General features: G+C 44.7%; 2 long non-coding RNA genes across 2 annotated transcripts in view; one reads left to right on the forward strand and one right to left on the reverse strand.

Moving 5' to 3' along the window:
- LOC128323939 (uncharacterized) overlaps nucleotides 1-17085 on the reverse strand; it is an 84243-nt gene that overhangs the window by 52240 nt on the left and 14918 nt on the right. The window lies entirely within an intron of this gene.
- Nucleotides 5806-9288, forward strand: LOC128323937 (uncharacterized). Its single transcript, XR_008306535.1, has 3 exons — nucleotides 5806-5882; nucleotides 7291-7420; nucleotides 9212-9288. It is a non-coding gene; the product is annotated as an uncharacterized LOC128323937 (long non-coding RNA).

Below are 17085 nucleotides of genomic sequence, written 5' to 3' on the forward strand. Positions count from 1 at the left end.
GAGATCTTTGGAAGTGTCTCCCACACAAATCAGGCTTTCTCTTCCGATTTCTAGCTTGTCCCGATGATAAATGTAATGAATGAATGAAGGAATGAATAAGCAGCCTGTGCAGCTCCAGTTAAAGCCAGGGCTCTACCATTCTTGTTTGGGGACAGAGACAAAATCACTTCACCTAGGGCACCAAAAACTCTAGGGCCAGTCCTGAATTCAATGCTGTATTAACTTTACCCTCTACCTGCCTTTACCTTTTTTGGCTGCTATTGGTGCTTATGTTGGCAATGGAAGCTAGGCTTGAATGCATGGGCTACAGAATCATTGCGTCAATCTAAAATCACAGTGGCTGCCCTAACGTAACAGATGGTGCTCATGGAACACACAAGCACCTTCTTCCTCCCATTGCACTAGTGTAACTGATTTTGCGAGACTTCTTGCTGTGGTAAAAATGTTTTCTGTTCAAGCACTACCGAAGCAGAACGACCTGATGGATGCATATTCTGCATGCAAACACATGTTTGTGTTCATAACAGTGATGATATTGTTTCTCTTCCTGTAGTAATTACTATAAAGGGCATTTGATCAGGCTTGCTGGAGAGAGGGAGAGAGAGTGCTCTCATTCCTTTTCTGGGTGGTATCCTGTGAGAAATGTGTTCCTCCAGGCCTCCTACGCTTATCACTCACATTGCTTCCAGATGGAATAGGGATTTGAGAGCAAACTGAGGGAAAGGGGCTTTAGTTCATAGTTTGGAAGGAGAGTCGTGAGTTTTTCCTCTAGGGTGCTTAAAGAAGTAGCGCTGTTTATTCCTTAGATTTTTCAGCCCATGCAGATTTCCGAATGCTGCTTTTAGCCATTCTTGACCAGGACCTAAAGGGCAGGTTAGAAACCTGAGTACATGTGCACCTGAGTACATATGCACTCAGATGCACACCAACCTTCAGGAAAGCTTTAATGTAGACAAGCTTTGAGTTCTACAAGTGAAGAAAATCCAGAGTTCCCATTTGAGAAGAATCCCAAGCTGAGGATCAAGCCCTGGCCATAACCATCCACCGTCCCTCCATTCAACAAAGCTGTATTCCTAGACTGAGCTTGTCTCATCCCCAACTAGACCTTGAAAAAACCAGAGTTACTTTACTAAGAGTTAATAAGGGTTGTCAGTCACTTTATTACAGTCAACAAACAGACCAAATGTAGTTATAAACATATGGAAATACAATAGAACACATGAGATAATATCACAGAGATACACACACATACACTATACAACTAGAAAAACCATCACCTAAAAAGAACCTGACGCCACCTTAAGTGGCACAGTGCGGAAATGCTTGACTAACAAGCGGAAGGTTGCCGGTTCAAATCCCCGCTGTGCTGGTACTATATTGGGCAGCAGCAATATAAGAAGATGCTGAAAGGGATCATCGCATACTGTGTGGGAGGAGGCAATGGTAAACCCCTCCTGTATTCTACCAAAGAAAACCACAGGGCTCTATGGGCGCCAGGAGTCAAAATTAACTCAACAGCACACTTTACCTTTAAAAGGAATGTACTTCTAGACAGTTAATCAAGAAAAAACAATATATCAGCAACCTGTTCATTGGTATAATCAACATTATTGACAGAATCAGAGAATTAACACATTAATGTGTTATGTTGATTGATCAATGTATCTCTTCCTAATTCTGCAGGCAACGACACAGAATCTAGCAACATTAAGAGAAATTTCAGGGTTTTGATCTGAAAGGAGGAAAACAACATAGAAATAATTAGATCTACCTGGATACTTCTGCAGAATAGGAACAATCAATTACTGACCTGCTAGACCTGTGCCAAGCTAGACCTGTGCCTGCCACTCTTCCTTCAAGATTGCGTCTGGAGGCATGGTACACTTTCTTTTCAAATGGAAAGTTAGTTCCAAAAAGTCTCCCAGTGAAATTCTGGAAAATGGCTCACCTTAGTGATGCCATACTTTAAGATAGAGTTGGTCTATAGGGCTCTTTGGGGATAGTAATAGCTCACTGGAATAAAAACAAAGTCAGGGTAGGGGGAATCACACATGTCCATTATGTGCTTTGAAGGAGTCTTCTACTCTGAGATTTATTATTAATTGTTTGTTTGTTTGTTTATTATTTATTCGATTTCTATACCGCCCTTCCAAAAATGGCTCAGGGCAGTTTACACAGCGAAATAATACATAAATAAAATGGATCCCTGTCCCCAAAGGGCTCACAATCTAAAAAGAAACATAAGATAGACCCCAGCAACAGTCACTGGAGGTACTGTGCTGGGGGTGGACGGGGCCAGTTACTCTCCCCCTGCTAAATAAAGAGAATCACCACGTTAAAAGGTGCCTCTTTGCCAAGTTAGCATGGGGACTACTATTTATTTTATTTTTTGTTTGTTTGTTTGTTTGTTTGTCTATCTATCTATCTATCTATCTATCTATCATATTTTTATACCACCAAAAACTTACGTCTCTGGAGATTATCTGATCTTGTAGTTTTTATTTAAGGGTTTGAGTAGTTTTTATTTAAGTGCCATCTTTTTCAGAAAGCCTTTGTTTGCTCTGCTTTACCCTACACACTTCTAATTCTCACAGCCAGCTTCTTTTAGCAAATGTGTTTTATTTTTGTTATTGTGAGCCAACCCAAGCAGTACGGCATAGGAGAGATGGGATATAAGAATTTCAAATAAATAAATACAATATTAGCTTCCCATTGTTGTTGATTTTAATAATTTTTGTTTTGTTTTAAATTAAAATGTTTTATATGTGACTAATTTTGTTTAATGTCAGCCAGCTGTTGCCTTGTGGGGCACTGTGCCTGAAAGGCAGTGTAAGAAATGTATTAAATACATAGATAAAATGTTGCTGATCACTCAACATTTAAACAGAAATGATAAACAGAAAACAGAAATGCATGACAACAAAAACACCACTGAGCATGCTCATCCGGCTCTTTATGAAACAAGTTGCACTATGCAAGATGCACATTAACACATTTATAATGAAGGAGAGCAGTGGAATATCAGGGAAGAATCAAAGTCAGGTAAACAAAAATGGGTAATTATAGGCAGATAACCACCTAGAGCCTTTGGAGTCAAGCAGTATAATAATTTAATTAATTGATTGATTAATTAATTAAAGCCTCACCAGACTGCAGGTCCAGATTTTTGGAGTGCCACGCACGACCAGGTCTAGAGCAAGATGGTGGTGAGGTTTCCATTATTTTTTAACTGGTGGAAGTCTGGGCTAGTGTTAGAATCAGGAGATTAGAAACACACACTATTAGGCCAACCCATCTGCCAGGAAGGAAGTCTTCCAACAAAGCCCTGACACATGAAGCATTTCTTAAGTTTCTTCACGCTTCCCTTAAATGTTTTGGAAAATATGCTGAATTTTGTAAAGTGGACTACTATAGTCAAACGGACTTTGGCAAGGAATCCTACTCCCAGCTGAAGACCACAATAAGTTCCAGTGGAGTTGAGAAGAAATTACTAAAAGCAATGACCCGGGGGTGGGGCAGGAAGCCGGGGGTGGGGCGGGGACCAAGATGTTTGTTTGCTTTAAATGTTTCCCTTCTCCCCCAAAACAGGGAGCACTTTGAATGCATTTCACCTCTGAGAGCTCCTGCTCCACACATGTCCCACATTTACTGAAAAACAAAACAAGTTGGAATGGCCATAAAATCCACCCATCCACAAAGCTCCTCTTTTTCCCATTGCCAGATCTTTGCCTGCCATGTCCGACTAACTGGAGACAAATAACTTGGTTTTATAATGATCACTTTATATTTAACAGGCTGAAGGTGACCTTGAGGAATCCAGGATTACTGCCGTTTCTGGTCAGTCTTTTTAGTACATTTAAGTTATTGATATTCCCAATGTATTTCCCACCCCTCAAATAAGCTATGTTTGTATATGGTGCTAGTAACTTTGAGCATACAGTAACCATTTGACTGTTCAAGGAAACACGTATATAACTGGCACCTGCTTTATACAAGTACAGTTACTGTGCAAATATTTGTTGGGTTCTGAATTTTCACAGCATAAACACTCTTGCCTTACAAAACTTCCTTGATGAACTATTCCAAAATATTTTTAAGAGTGCCTGCAAAGTTCTGACATACTGAAAAACTCCATACCAATGGAAGCTTCCATAGTGAGTGCAGAAAACTGAGTTCTGTTGAAATAGCATTGGGCAGTATGGCATTTAGGGTTATATTATATGCCTGGAAATAGCAAAGCTAAGATTGATGATCCTCTGTGTTGGAATGTACACCCAAGAACCAATTCACATGACCCTGAAAGGGGTTTGAATTAAGTACTCATTTCACAGATGTAAATAGGAACATTTCAGTGCACAAGTATCTTGGTGGTATCAGGGATTGAGTACAGCAGTCCAGTGGCATGGCATGATGGACACCAGCAGTTATGGAAGGTGGGACAGCATAATGCAGATCACAAGTGTATAATGCAGAACAAGCAGAAAGGAGCCGCTAATAAGATGCATGTAGAAGAGATAACTCCAGATGATGAAACCAAGTGAGCCAAACCATAAACTGCATAGTCACACGCACCTTGAGGAGAAGGGGAAAATAAGAACTCTGACTTTCCCATTATTGTGATTTGCCCTGAGCAGGACCCTAAAAAAGATGAAGTATGCCTAGTTAGAAGATGAGGCTAGTTCACATGCTGGCTTTGGGCCACCTCCAGCCTCAGAGGAATGATGCCTCTCAGTTGCGGGAGGAGGGGGCAACAGCAAGAGAGACAGCATGCCCTCACCTCTTGTCTGTGGGCTCCCCAGCAACACCTGGTGGGCCACTATGTGAAACAGGATGCTGGACTAGATAGGCCTTGGGCCTGATCCAGCAGGGCTGTTCTTATGTTCTGGTGATCAGTAATTGGGTAGGACAAGTGTCATTCCCAAGCCTGGAAACTGTGCACACTCCCATTTTGCTCATAAAAAAACATGGTAGGAAGTGTGGAGAGTGATGGTCTGCTAAGTGTCAGCTGGGAAGGAGGGCTCTGTCCTACCCAGCAGCTGCGCCCAGGTGTTTAATGAGGTAGGAGGAAAAGCCCTCCTACCCAGCTGACCCTTAGCAGACCATCACTGCCCACGCCTCCTACCTTGTTTTTATGAACACATGATCACAAAATGGAAGCATGCACAGCTCCCAAAGGATGCCTGTCCCTGAGCAGGTCACACCTCTTCTCGCACCTGTGTGCCCTGGGAAATAACACCGGCAGCGAGAGTTCCTCTGGGGATTCATCACTCTCCTCTGCTGGCTCCTCCTGCACCAAGCCCTCCTCCTGGTCCATCCCAAGTGCCTCCTCCCTCTGTTCACAGAGTGGGCCCTCAGGGTCCTCAGGTAAATTCACTGACTCCCACTCCTCTTCCCAGTCCTCGAACGAAGGTATGACCTTCTGCACACAAAGCAAACACCCTACCACTGAGTAATGGTCCTTATTCCTTTCAAACAGACAGTGAAATACCTTGTGCACTATCTAAGTCAAGGTAGGCAACCTTTGGCACTCCAGCTGTTAAGTTATAGAAAGAGCATATAGTCTAAAGGCCAGTTCAGACAAAATACGGAACCACGGGTCTAGTGGATCCACAGTTCTGCTCCCCACACTCCCCCTAGGTGTTCAGACCTACTGCAGTCTGTCTCTACTGTCAGCGAGACTGCAGAGAGGCAGGGGAGCCGGCTGTGTGGGTTTACTTCTTTCCTGACGGACAGCCCACACAGCCAATAGGAGCCGGAGCAAGGGAGGAGCTTTGTCCCTCAACTCCGGTTGGAGGCAAAGGCAATCTGTGCTCCCATATTGGACATAATGAAGGCACCGTTGAGATGCAGTTATCAGCGATATAACTCACAACAAACCAAAGGTGACAAATGGAGTTAGGGGTGGGAACCTGTGGGTCGTGTGTGTGTGTAACTCCAATTCCCAGTTCAAATATTCAGGTTTGGGAACTGGAGGTGAAGGGAACTTGGGTTTCCCTTACATGTAAATGCAGCCTATATGTCTGTAAATGGCCTTTGTTTCACGCTGACCCCTCAACCTGCCTGCCCTTATAGAGGGGTGCATGATGCCATATATGATCAATCTTTGTTTCACTCCTGCCCTCTGACTTCAGGCAAGTTATGCCTTTGTGTTAATTTCACAGGAAAGCTGCTGTAAATTTTAAATTTATCATATTTTGTATTATGTTTTAATTCTGTACACTGCCTAGAGATTTCGATATTGGGTGGTTTATTAATTAATTATTTAGCAACCTAGCCTTTTGGTAATAGTCTTCCATTGGAGTTAGAAGAAATTCTGAATTCCCTGAATTCTACATGATGGAACTTCTGCCAGGAGGACAGAGAGAGACTTTTTATTTCTTACTCTTGACCTTTTTCCTACAGATTCTCTGCAGCCCTACAACCTATCTGCGTATTATATTTGCTAGGGGAAAGTATTCGGACATTGAAGAGCCAACTTTTCCTCTGTTTAACTGACTGCAATTAATTCATATATTCAATTGGCATTGTTAACAGACAATCTGCATAACATGCAGCTTAGGCTGCCTGTATTTGGAGGAGTGGACTATGGCAACCCTAACCTCAAGGGCATCACAAGGGTTGTAGCTGTGATAGCATTTGGAGTTATATTACAAGGGCATCAGATCCTCCATGGGGTGTACTTTGTTTTGCAAAAAGGATTCACAATGCTATGACTACATGACGAATTATCACTCAAGAGCTTCCCACAGTTACTGTCAGTAAACCTTTCATGTGAATTTAAGTTTCTCTCTTCTGAAGAAAATGAAAGTCTTCCAATCAATGCAAGCAGATGCATATTTAAGCTGACTACTGCCTAGGCCAACAGCAGCATTGTGAAAAAGAATGTAATAGGAAAGAAAAAGTTGACAGGTCAGTCTGTCAGATTAGATGACAATCCATGCATAAAGGGTCATCTATATAATTTGCTCTCTTTGTGGTAACAAGCCTTAAACTGAAACCAAACACACTTACTTGGGAGTAAGTTGCCCTAGGAGTTATTCACACTTGGCTTCAGGCTTCACGGTAAATGTTGAGCAAAGCCACTTCGAAGTACACTCACGGCATTGAGGGGAGCAGCCCCTCCCCTCTGCTCACAGTTTTGTTTTGAAACAAGTCCACATGGCATGCTCCGTGTTTTCCAATGGGAGCGGCAAGGAGACAGCTCCTGCCGAGATAGATGTGCATTTCTGAAGAGAGTATGCCTCTTATCATGCTAATAATTCTACTCAGTGCCTCTCCCATTTTCTCCAGCGTTTTCAGAAAAAGAAGCTTAAAATCTGCATTTTAAAAACCCGGAAATACGTCCAGATAAGGCAGAATTCGCATCACAAAGCCAGGTTTGTGTGTGGAGTGGGTCCAAGAATATCGAAGGGACTTTGAGGTACGTTTGGCTGGTGTGTGAATGAACACACTCTCTTCTGAAGGAGATTCAGGGCCAGGGGCATAACTATAATAGGGCAAGGGGAGATAGTTGTCTGGGGTCCACTGCCTTGGGGCCCCCCCCCCGAGGCAAGTCACATGACTGGCTCCCCCAGCCGCGCACCTGCCCGGGCTTCCTTCAGTTGTATTCATCCTCCGAAACTGATTTGAGTGGTAAGACCTGGAGCTACCAGAACAGCATGTCTTTCTCTAGTACCATTCTTTACTTCATGAGCTGAGCTTCAGTGAGGGGAGGGGGCCCGGCCATTTTAAGCAACCTTGCTACGCCCCTGTTCAGGGCAGAAGCCCTGTGTGTAAAGCCTCCTGGACTCATTGGGACTTAATCCTGATTAAACATTAGTAGTGTGCACGGATCGGTTCGGAGGCCATTCTACTGGCCTCCGAACCGGTCCGGACAAGGGGTGGTTTTAGTTCGGGAGGGTTAGGGTGGGGGGGTCCATTAAGGGCGGGGGGGGGGGCTTTACTCACCCCTCCCGCGCTTTGCTGCTTCGGCGCCATAATTACTTTAAAAAATGCGCCGCAGTATCATTTGCCGCTCCGGGGCTCCTTCTTGACTGCAAAATCGGGCGGCAGGATACTTCCCTGCCGCCCCCAAAGCCCCCTCAAGCCATTTGAGCGCTTTAAATCTCGCCCCGGACCGAGTGCTAAAGCGCTCGGGCGGGCGGCGGGGAGATGTCCGTCTGGCCGCCCGCCCCCTTCCCTGCCTTCTGCGAAGTGCAGGGAGCCTTCTGCGCGCGCGCGCGCAAAAGGCTCCCTGCTTCTGCGCACGCGCGCGCAGAAGGCTCCCTGCACTTCGCAGAAGGCAGGGAAGGGGGCGGGCGGCCGGACGGACATCTCCCCGCCGCCCGCCCGAGCGCTTTAGCACTCGGTCCGGGGCGAGATTTAAAGCGCTCAAATGGCTTGAGGGGGCTTTGGGGGCGGCAGGGAAGTATCCTGCCGCCCGATTTTGCAGTCCAGAAGGAGCCCCGGAGCGGCAAATGATACTGCGGCGCATTTTTTAAAGTAATTATGGCGCCGAAGCAGCAAAGCGCGGGAGGGGTGAGTAAAGCCCCCCCCGCCCTTAATGGACCCCCCCACCCCAGTGCCGAGCCGCAGGTCCGCGGTCCGGTGCACACCCCTATTAAACATGCATGGGTTTCAGCTGTACAAGAAACTAGAGAACTTTGATATGCTGAAAAGGAGATCTGGTTCTAGTTAGTTCAGTGATTTCCATTACTTCATGTTGAGGTTGGCCTCTGTAGTTCTTTGCAAGCGATAAAGATGATATTGAGGCACCATATCATAAATACATTTTCCCCCTGTGGTCTAGAGTTGCACTGGCAATATATATTTCATAAGGTTCTCTCTTTCCCCGCCCCCCCCTCTAACCACTACCTGAGAAGGCGGCCTCATGTAGCGTGTACTGAGAATGAAGGAGAGTAATAAACTGTCAAAAAGGGAAGATTAGAGGCACTTCACCTCAGCTCTGCTCTTGTCAAACCAGCCAGCCAATCTACCTCAGCTTTCCTGAGGAATTTCATAAAGAACCCCGCAGGGTAATAACATCCATTCAGACAGCTTGGATCATCTAATCTGCTTGCGTTATGCTTTCCAGGTTTCTAGATGCATCAGAATTAAAAGCATGTTTCACACATTCTCTTCTGGAGCCAGGTTCCTCTCCCACCCCCCTCTTTATTCTTCCTCACGCTCTTTATTCTGCTTATTAAAAGATCAAATTTTGTACTTTTCACAGCTGAAGAAGCTGGCAACATAAATGACAAAGGGAAACAAGACGTCTGACATCTTAATGCATACTAAGCTGTATATTCTGTTGTAAACCATGAAAAGAAATAAAGAATTAACCATTTAACGAGGTGTTTTTTGGTTTTTTTAAAAAAATAGTTCCTATCTGGGTAGCATGTATTCATGCTATAGAGGGGACATACATTATTCATTGCAGGGCAAAGTGATTTAATTATTTCTCTCAGCCTTGATTATGGCTGCAGTTCCAAGTGACTGTTGACTGGTGAAGTGCATAAGATCATGCACTCCCTCCTTAAGAGCAAATGCACCCTGCCTGGTAAATAAAACAAGCAGTAATTAGTCTGCATCATAAAGTGAAGTGGCACAGACTGGATTTTTTTTAAGTGGTAAGGAAAAAACAAGTGCCCAAAGCTTCTAGTGATCGGAAGCTCTGCCAAGCCCAGATCTAGCTGCGAATCCTTCAGAACTGGGAAGTAGCTGCCAAAAGAAGCTCTCTGGGTAGAAGAAAGAGAAAATGGTTAAAAGAAAGCAAAAATAGTTAAAAGAAAAGGGAAAGGCCCACTTACTCTGTTGCACTTCAGACAAGCCCTCTCCGGCTGCCCCCCATTAAAAAACCAAATGAGGATAAGAAAAACAACAACAAAAATATGAATGTGAGTTTGACAAATAGAACAAAAACAGATGAAGTGTTCAATAATGAAAACGAATGGAGTAATGATATAAAACAACACCCTGGGGCAGAGAGAGCTCCTTCTCCCAGAGAGCACACCAGTCAAATAGAAGCTTAGTCCCAAGTCAGACCATTGGACCGTCTCGCTCCGTATTGGCCACAATGACCATCAGCACCTCTCCCAGGTTTCTTTCCCAGCCCTACCTGGAGATGCCAGGAATTGAACCTGGGACTTTAAGTGCCCAAAGCACATGTTCTACTACTGAGCTGCAGTCCCAGCCAGACCTAAGACATTCAGTCCTAAGAAGTGTTGGAAAGTTAAAGGACTTTGCACTGTCTCTTGCCTCAGACAGTGGAGGACAGACTAGTAAGTCAGAGGGCTAGAGGGTCAAGATATTTGTCATCCCTTCTCCACTGCTCTGATACTATCCCTTTGAAATGTAGATTGCTAATCTTAGGGGATTCAACTTCCTTCCTCTTTTTCTCTCTCTCGCTACCTGCCCACCTACCTTGCAACATGGCAAGTTCCTCTCCCTGCACCAAATGTGCAGAGAGGATGCAGAATCCATCTGCATCTAGTTAGCTAGATAGATTAGAGATCCTAAATCCTCACTTTCCTATCTAGAATGGAGTTCCTTAATAAATGCCTTTTATATTGATTTGAAACTATGAATTGGCTCCAAGTTACTTTACTCTCAGCACACACGCATGCCTAACTAATCTACCGCTGTGTTGTGCCTCTGTGCACTCTGCTATATTGAGAAAGGGATTCTCTCACCACAGAGAATTTCCAACAAGAAGTTCAGAATCCATTCTTCTAACAGCCAACACAAATGGATAGTCACCACTGATGTGGTGAGTCCCCTCCACATCATATACTTGGAGTCTGATAGACACAAGACTCAAATAAACTATGGCTGCATTCGCATGTTACGCAGAACCATGGGTCCAATGAATCTGCGATTCCACAGCCCGATCCCCCCACTCTCCTGTCTGCATTTGGATGTACTGGAGAGTGTCCTCTCTGCAGTCAGCAAGACTACAGAGAGGCAGGGTTTCTGGCTGTGCGGGCTTCCTTCTTGCATGAAGGACAGCCTGCACAGCCAACCAGGGAGGAAAAGAGGGAGGAGCTTCCTCCCTCAACTCCAGTCTGGCCAAATGCAGCCTCTAGTGCTGCATGCGGGTGGCAGGGAGGCTTCCTGAACCCTTGGTTTGGAGCAGCAAAACTACTACAAACTGAGGGTTCAAACTGGAGTCTTGTCAACACAACCTCAGGTCACACTACGAATGGAACTGGAGTTGGCTGGGTTATGACATAATGGTAAGGAAACTGTGGGTCCCTGAAACTCTGGTCCCCTGTTACATGCAAATGAAGCTGATTGTCAGACTGGAATTGTACCAACTGAACTGAAACAGAGCACTCAGCATCGCAGCAGCTTGCCAAAGGAGAGGATAGCTGGTCTTGTGGTAGCAAGCATGACTTGTCCCCTCAGCTAAGCAGGGTGTGCCCTGCTTGCATATGAATGGGAGGCTTGATGTGTAAGCATTGTAAGATATTCCCCTTAGGAGATGGAGCTGCTCTGGGAAGAGCAACTAGGTTCCAAGTTCCCTCCCTAGCATCTCCAAGATAGGACTGAGAGAGATTCCTGCCTGCACCCTTGGAAAAGCCGCTGCCAGTCTGTGTAGATGTAGATAATACTGAGCTAGAGAGACCGATGGTCTGACTCAGTATGTGGCCGCTTCCTATGTTCCTATGTTCCACATGACAGTTCCATCATTCCTTAGAGGAACTTTTGATAGTTCAGAAGGTATAAAATTGACATGGATACTGCTACTGGCTCAGTATATGGCAGCTTCCTATTTTCCTACTATGAATATTTATATACCATTTTTGAACAAAATATCTCAAATTATTTTACATAGAAAAATCATCAATAAGATGGTTCCTTGTGCCAAAAGAGCTGATAATCTAAAGAAACATAAAGTAGATATTAGCAACAACCACTGGAGGGATGCTATGCTTAGCAGCAGCACCAGGAAGTTATTTGCACATGGCTTCATGCTTTGTGGTAAAAAAATTGAGTGAAGCCACTTACTCTCTGGCACTGAGGGAAACAGCCCCTCCCTTCTGCTCTCAGGTTTTGTTTTGAAACAAGTTCACATGGCATGTGTCGATGCGTTCCTTCTAGCCAATGGGGGGGAGAGAACTTCCTAAAGAGTGATATCTGCATTTCTAAAGAGAGTATCCCTCTTATCATGCTAAGGATTCTACATCAGTGCCTCTCCCTATTTGCTCTGGTGTTTTCAGAAAAAGTAGCTTAAAACAAGCATTTTTAAAATCCAGAAATACGTTGAGATAAGCTAGAATTCGCACCACAAAGCCCGATTTGTGTGTGGAGTGGGTCCAAGGATCACGAAAAGACTTCGGGAAAAGTTTGGCTGGTGTGTGAACGCACATACTCTCTTCTGAAGTAGATTTGGGGTAGAACCCCTGTGTGTAAAGCCTCCAGTGGGGGGAGAACCTGAGGGTGAGGCACAGAAGAGCAGAGTGCATTTATGGGTGGTTGAGCTGTGTCCCACATATTAGATTTCTGAAATAGAAATGGGGGGAAATAGGGGGTAAGCCACTTGGGGGAGGGCACTTGCCACCCCTTACACCCGTCCTGAGTGACCCTTGGCTGTGCTGGGGTGGGATAGAAACAATTATTTATTTATCATTTGATTTATATACTGCCCTTCCAAAAGTGGCTCAGGGTGGTTGTTGGGGGTTGCTCCCCAACAGTGGGTTGCTCTCCCACTGCTAAATACAAAAGAATCACCACTTTATAGGGTGCTTCTTTGCTCATATGTGGTATAGATATGACTGCAGAACCCTAGGGAGGACAGCTATATTTAATTCAAAATATTCACAGAGTGGATTTTTGAAGATGCTACAGCTCACAGCCAATCTTCCCCATGACTCTCAATCCTGTTTCCTTGTTCTTTCCTTGATGTTTTGCTCTGGGTGTCTCCAGTGGCGGCCCATGAACACACCACGGGGGGATGGGGTGGCGGGAGGCAGCTTTAAGAGTAAAGTAATTCAGGCACCTGACTGCTATTCGGAGTCGCAACATGGCACCCAGCAGCCCCTACAGTGGAGAAGCGCCTCCGCCACTCACCTGGTTTCCACGGAGCTGAGCCCCCACCAGAGGCCAGGTGAGTGGTGGAGGCGCTTCCCCACCATAGGGGCTGCTGCATGGGCAGAATTACGATTAAGTAAGGAGAGACAGTTGTCTAGGGGCCCCACTGCCTGGAGGGGCCCCCCAGAGACACCTCACATGACTCCCCATTGCCCCCTGCCCAGCCCCAGGTCCCCTCAGCCACTTGCCCTGTTCGCCCTCTCTCCTGCTTGTCCTCCTGGCCGGCAATCTAAGCAGTGGACAAGCTGCTAGAGCTACTTCTCTCCCCACCTCTCAGCTGATCGGCAGGTGGGCGGGGCTTCCAGAGAGGCCTCCCTGTAGGCCTCGCTGAAGCCTGAACTCCAGTAAGCCAGCAGGCCCCAAGCAAGCAAGGAAGGAGGCAGGCAGAGTGGCCACCACAGTTCTCTGCAGCAGACCCTCTGTCCAGGCCAGCCAGCCCAGCCTTTGCCAGGAAGAATGTGAATTCCTTTTTGTGGTTTACGCCCCCCCCCCATCCCGGATATATAGGGATCTGCTTGCCATAGGGCTTTGATGGGGCGAGGGGGAGACTGAGAAGTCTCTGGATATTTAATTTAAAACAGATTGGAAAATTTGCTGGCTTAAAAAAAAACCTATCTAAAAAGTCCTAAGTGGCTTGTTTCATGGCAGAAAATTACAAAAACTTCTGGAACAAACAATATTATAATTAATTTATTATATTATATTATATTATATTATATTATATTATATTATTGATTCATTCATTCATTCATTCATTCATTCATAAATGCACTTATGTTCAAGTTGTTTTGCAACCCAGAAGGTCTGAGTGAGAACTGTGAAGCATGTGTTGTGCTTTTATTTTATTTTATTTTTCATGTGTGTGAACTGCTCCCCAATAACTTGCAGGGACTTCAGGGTAAATCTGTCCAACATGTGAATGCAGCACCTCCATTCCAGAGGAGATGTGTGTTAAAGGGCTTTAAAAGCCTTGTGTGAAAAACCTCCTGGAATCAAACTTTACTGAATTTGTTCAGAATTCTGAGAAAACCTACATAGGCTCACACTGCATGGTTGAAAGTCTCCTTTGCTAATCTGCAGCGAGGGGCCCATTTTAATAATTAGTGTTTCTAGTGTGTTCTAGGCATTAAAAGTAGCACAAATATATAGTATTCAATGTATATCACTATATACTGTGAAATGTGCATGTGTGTATTCAGTGAAATGTATTTCCAGGCAGCATACTTACCGTGTTTCCCCAAAAATAAGACAGTGTCTTATATTAATTTTAGCCCCCCAAAATGCACTAGGGCAATTAGCGGTACATCAGAAATTACTGCTAGGTCTTACTTTTGGGGAAACAGGTTATTTTGAAATATCTGACTTAACTCCTTGGGAGCCTTGGGTGTGTGGAGGCCCTGGACTTGGCAGGGGGGTGGATTTTAAAATCTTGTCTTTGGGCCCACTCCAACCTTGCTATGCCCCTGGGCTGCTAGGCAGCACATTCCGGCTCCAGATAGCGTTCAAGTGCCACAGTGGCAGAGGTGAGTCCCGAATTACTTTACTCTTAAAGCTGCCTCCCACCGCCCACCTCCCGGAGGCGTGTTCACGGGCCACCACTGGATGTCTCACATGATCCTTCTGTTTATGCCTCCTACCATTTATGCTCTTGTCAAGGGAAAGTCAATGCAAAAACTTTAAAAATGTTCAGTTCTACTACATTATGAAAATAACAATTTTACAGCGCAGCTTCCCCGGATTAAATATTTCAAGTGCAGATCTTTCTTCATACAGATGCACAAAATCCAGATTTTATGGTGGTTCTTTACAACCTTAACAGTATTCCCAAAACCTGACAATGAAGACAGCTTTAAAACATGCTTGGTTAATAATATGCTTGGTTATAATATGTTTGTGAGCTTGCAATGAAATCTGTTTTCTTGGTTTGCTTCAGCAAAGTGGATGGGGGGGCATCTTTGAGGGATTTTGTGTTTATGGGGTATTTGGCAACAGATGGTGAAAAGCTTTTCAGTTCAGATCAGTTTTACAGTCAGATTAATTCAGGTGAAAAGCAGAATAGTACTAATTGCATCATAATAAGGCTCTACAGTATGCTAAGAAAGTATTCAACATGATACATTCGAAGGTCAGCCACGAATGTATCTCATGATTGCAACTGCCTTTCAGGCTATGCTCTCAATTACTTTAAGTGTGTAATCTAATTAAGTTGGCATTTGCTGTTTGTTACATGTTGTATGTTTTCGTAACAAGGGCTAGAATTTGCGTTAAGTTGATTTGCCTGCCTAGATCACAGCACTGGATATTGGCTTCCCACATGATGCTGTACTACAAGTGGACTCACATGATGCTTATTTAGGAATATTTAAAAAGAGGGCAGAAAGAGGGAAGGAATTCTAAGGCCTAGCCTAATATCATGTTGATCAGTCAGGGCTGAAGTGAGACTAGGTCCTAGGAGGAACGAGGCAGGAATGGTGGAAGTTGAGCTGAATTGTACATGCAAAGCATGTGCTGTGCCAGGAAAAATGAGCAAAAGCGTGACTCCTGCTAACTGGGCAAAGAGGTACCTTTTGAAGAAGGGGCACTCTTAAAGCCTTTCCAAATGAGAGGGTTTGTACCATTGGATTGGTGGTGTTGTGTTTTTGATTAATCCATTCCTTGATCCAAGCCAGCTTTTGAATGGTTCTTTCTTTCTTTGCTTATTTATTTAATACATTTCTATACCACAAGTTCTCTGGGCAGTTTACAAAACAATAAAAACAATCAATAAAAGATTAAAACATTTCAACAATTAAAATTAAAAAGTTAAAACATAATTAAAACACAACCAAAACAGTATCTAATTAAAAGCCTGGGTGAATAAATGCATTTTGCCTGCCCTTTTAAAAGTTGTAAGAGATGAGGAGGCTCTTATTTCAGCAGGAAGTGTGTTCCAAAGCCTTGGAGCAGCAATGGAGAAGGCCTGTCCCCAAGTAGCCACCAGACAAGCCGGTAGCAACTGCAGACGAACCTCTCCAGATGATCTGAATGGGCAGTGTGGTTCACAGCAAAGAAGACATTCTCTTAAATGCCCAGGGCACAAGCTGTTTAGGGCTTTATAGGTTATAACCAAAACCTTGTACTCTGCCTGGAAACTTACCGGCAGCCAGTGTCGATGTTTTAAGATAGGAATGATATGGTCTCTTCGAGATGACCAAGAGACCAATCTGGCCGCCACATTCTGGATTAACTGCAATTTCTGGACTACGTACAAAGGCAGCCCCACATAAAGAGAACTGCAGTAGCCTGGAGGTGACCAGCAGATGTACTACTGTTCTGAGGTCATTTATCTCAAGAAATGGACGCAGCTAGCATATCAGCCGAAGCTGATAAAAGGCACCTCTGGCCACTGCCTCAACCCGGGACACAAGGGAGAGTTTTGTGTCCAGAAGCACCCCCAGATTGCGTACCTGTTCCTTCTGGGGAAGTGTGACCCCATCCAGAACTGGCAGATCAAAATAATCTCGGGAGTTCCAACCCCGCACAATAAGTACCTCCGTCTTATCTGGATTCAGCCTCAGCTTATTACCTCTCATCCAGCCCATCACTGCCTCCAGGAAGGCATTTAGGGATGTTATGCCTTCTCCTGATGACGTTGACATGGAGAAATAGATTTGGGTGTCATCAGCATAATGATAACACCCTGCACCAAATCTCCTGATGATCTCTCCCAGCGGTTTCATGTAGATGTTAAACAACATCGGAGACAATATGGAGCCCTGAGGGACACCATACAAAAGTTCAGATTTTGAAGAACAGTCCCCGAGAGACATCATCTGGAATCTGCCCGAGAGGTAAGAGTGGAACCACTGCAAAGCAGTGCCTCCCACACCCAACCCTCTCAGACACTCCAGAAGGATACTATGGTCGATAGTATCAAAAGCCGCCGAAAGGTCCAAAAGGATCAACAGTCACAAACCCTCTGTCAATTCCCAATTGTAGATCATCCATCAGGCCCACCAAGGCAGTCTCCACCCC

Source organism: Hemicordylus capensis, chromosome 4, assembly GCF_027244095.1.
Source record: "Hemicordylus capensis ecotype Gifberg chromosome 4, rHemCap1.1.pri, whole genome shotgun sequence".
Taxonomy (NCBI): domain Eukaryota; kingdom Metazoa; phylum Chordata; class Lepidosauria; order Squamata; family Cordylidae; genus Hemicordylus; species Hemicordylus capensis.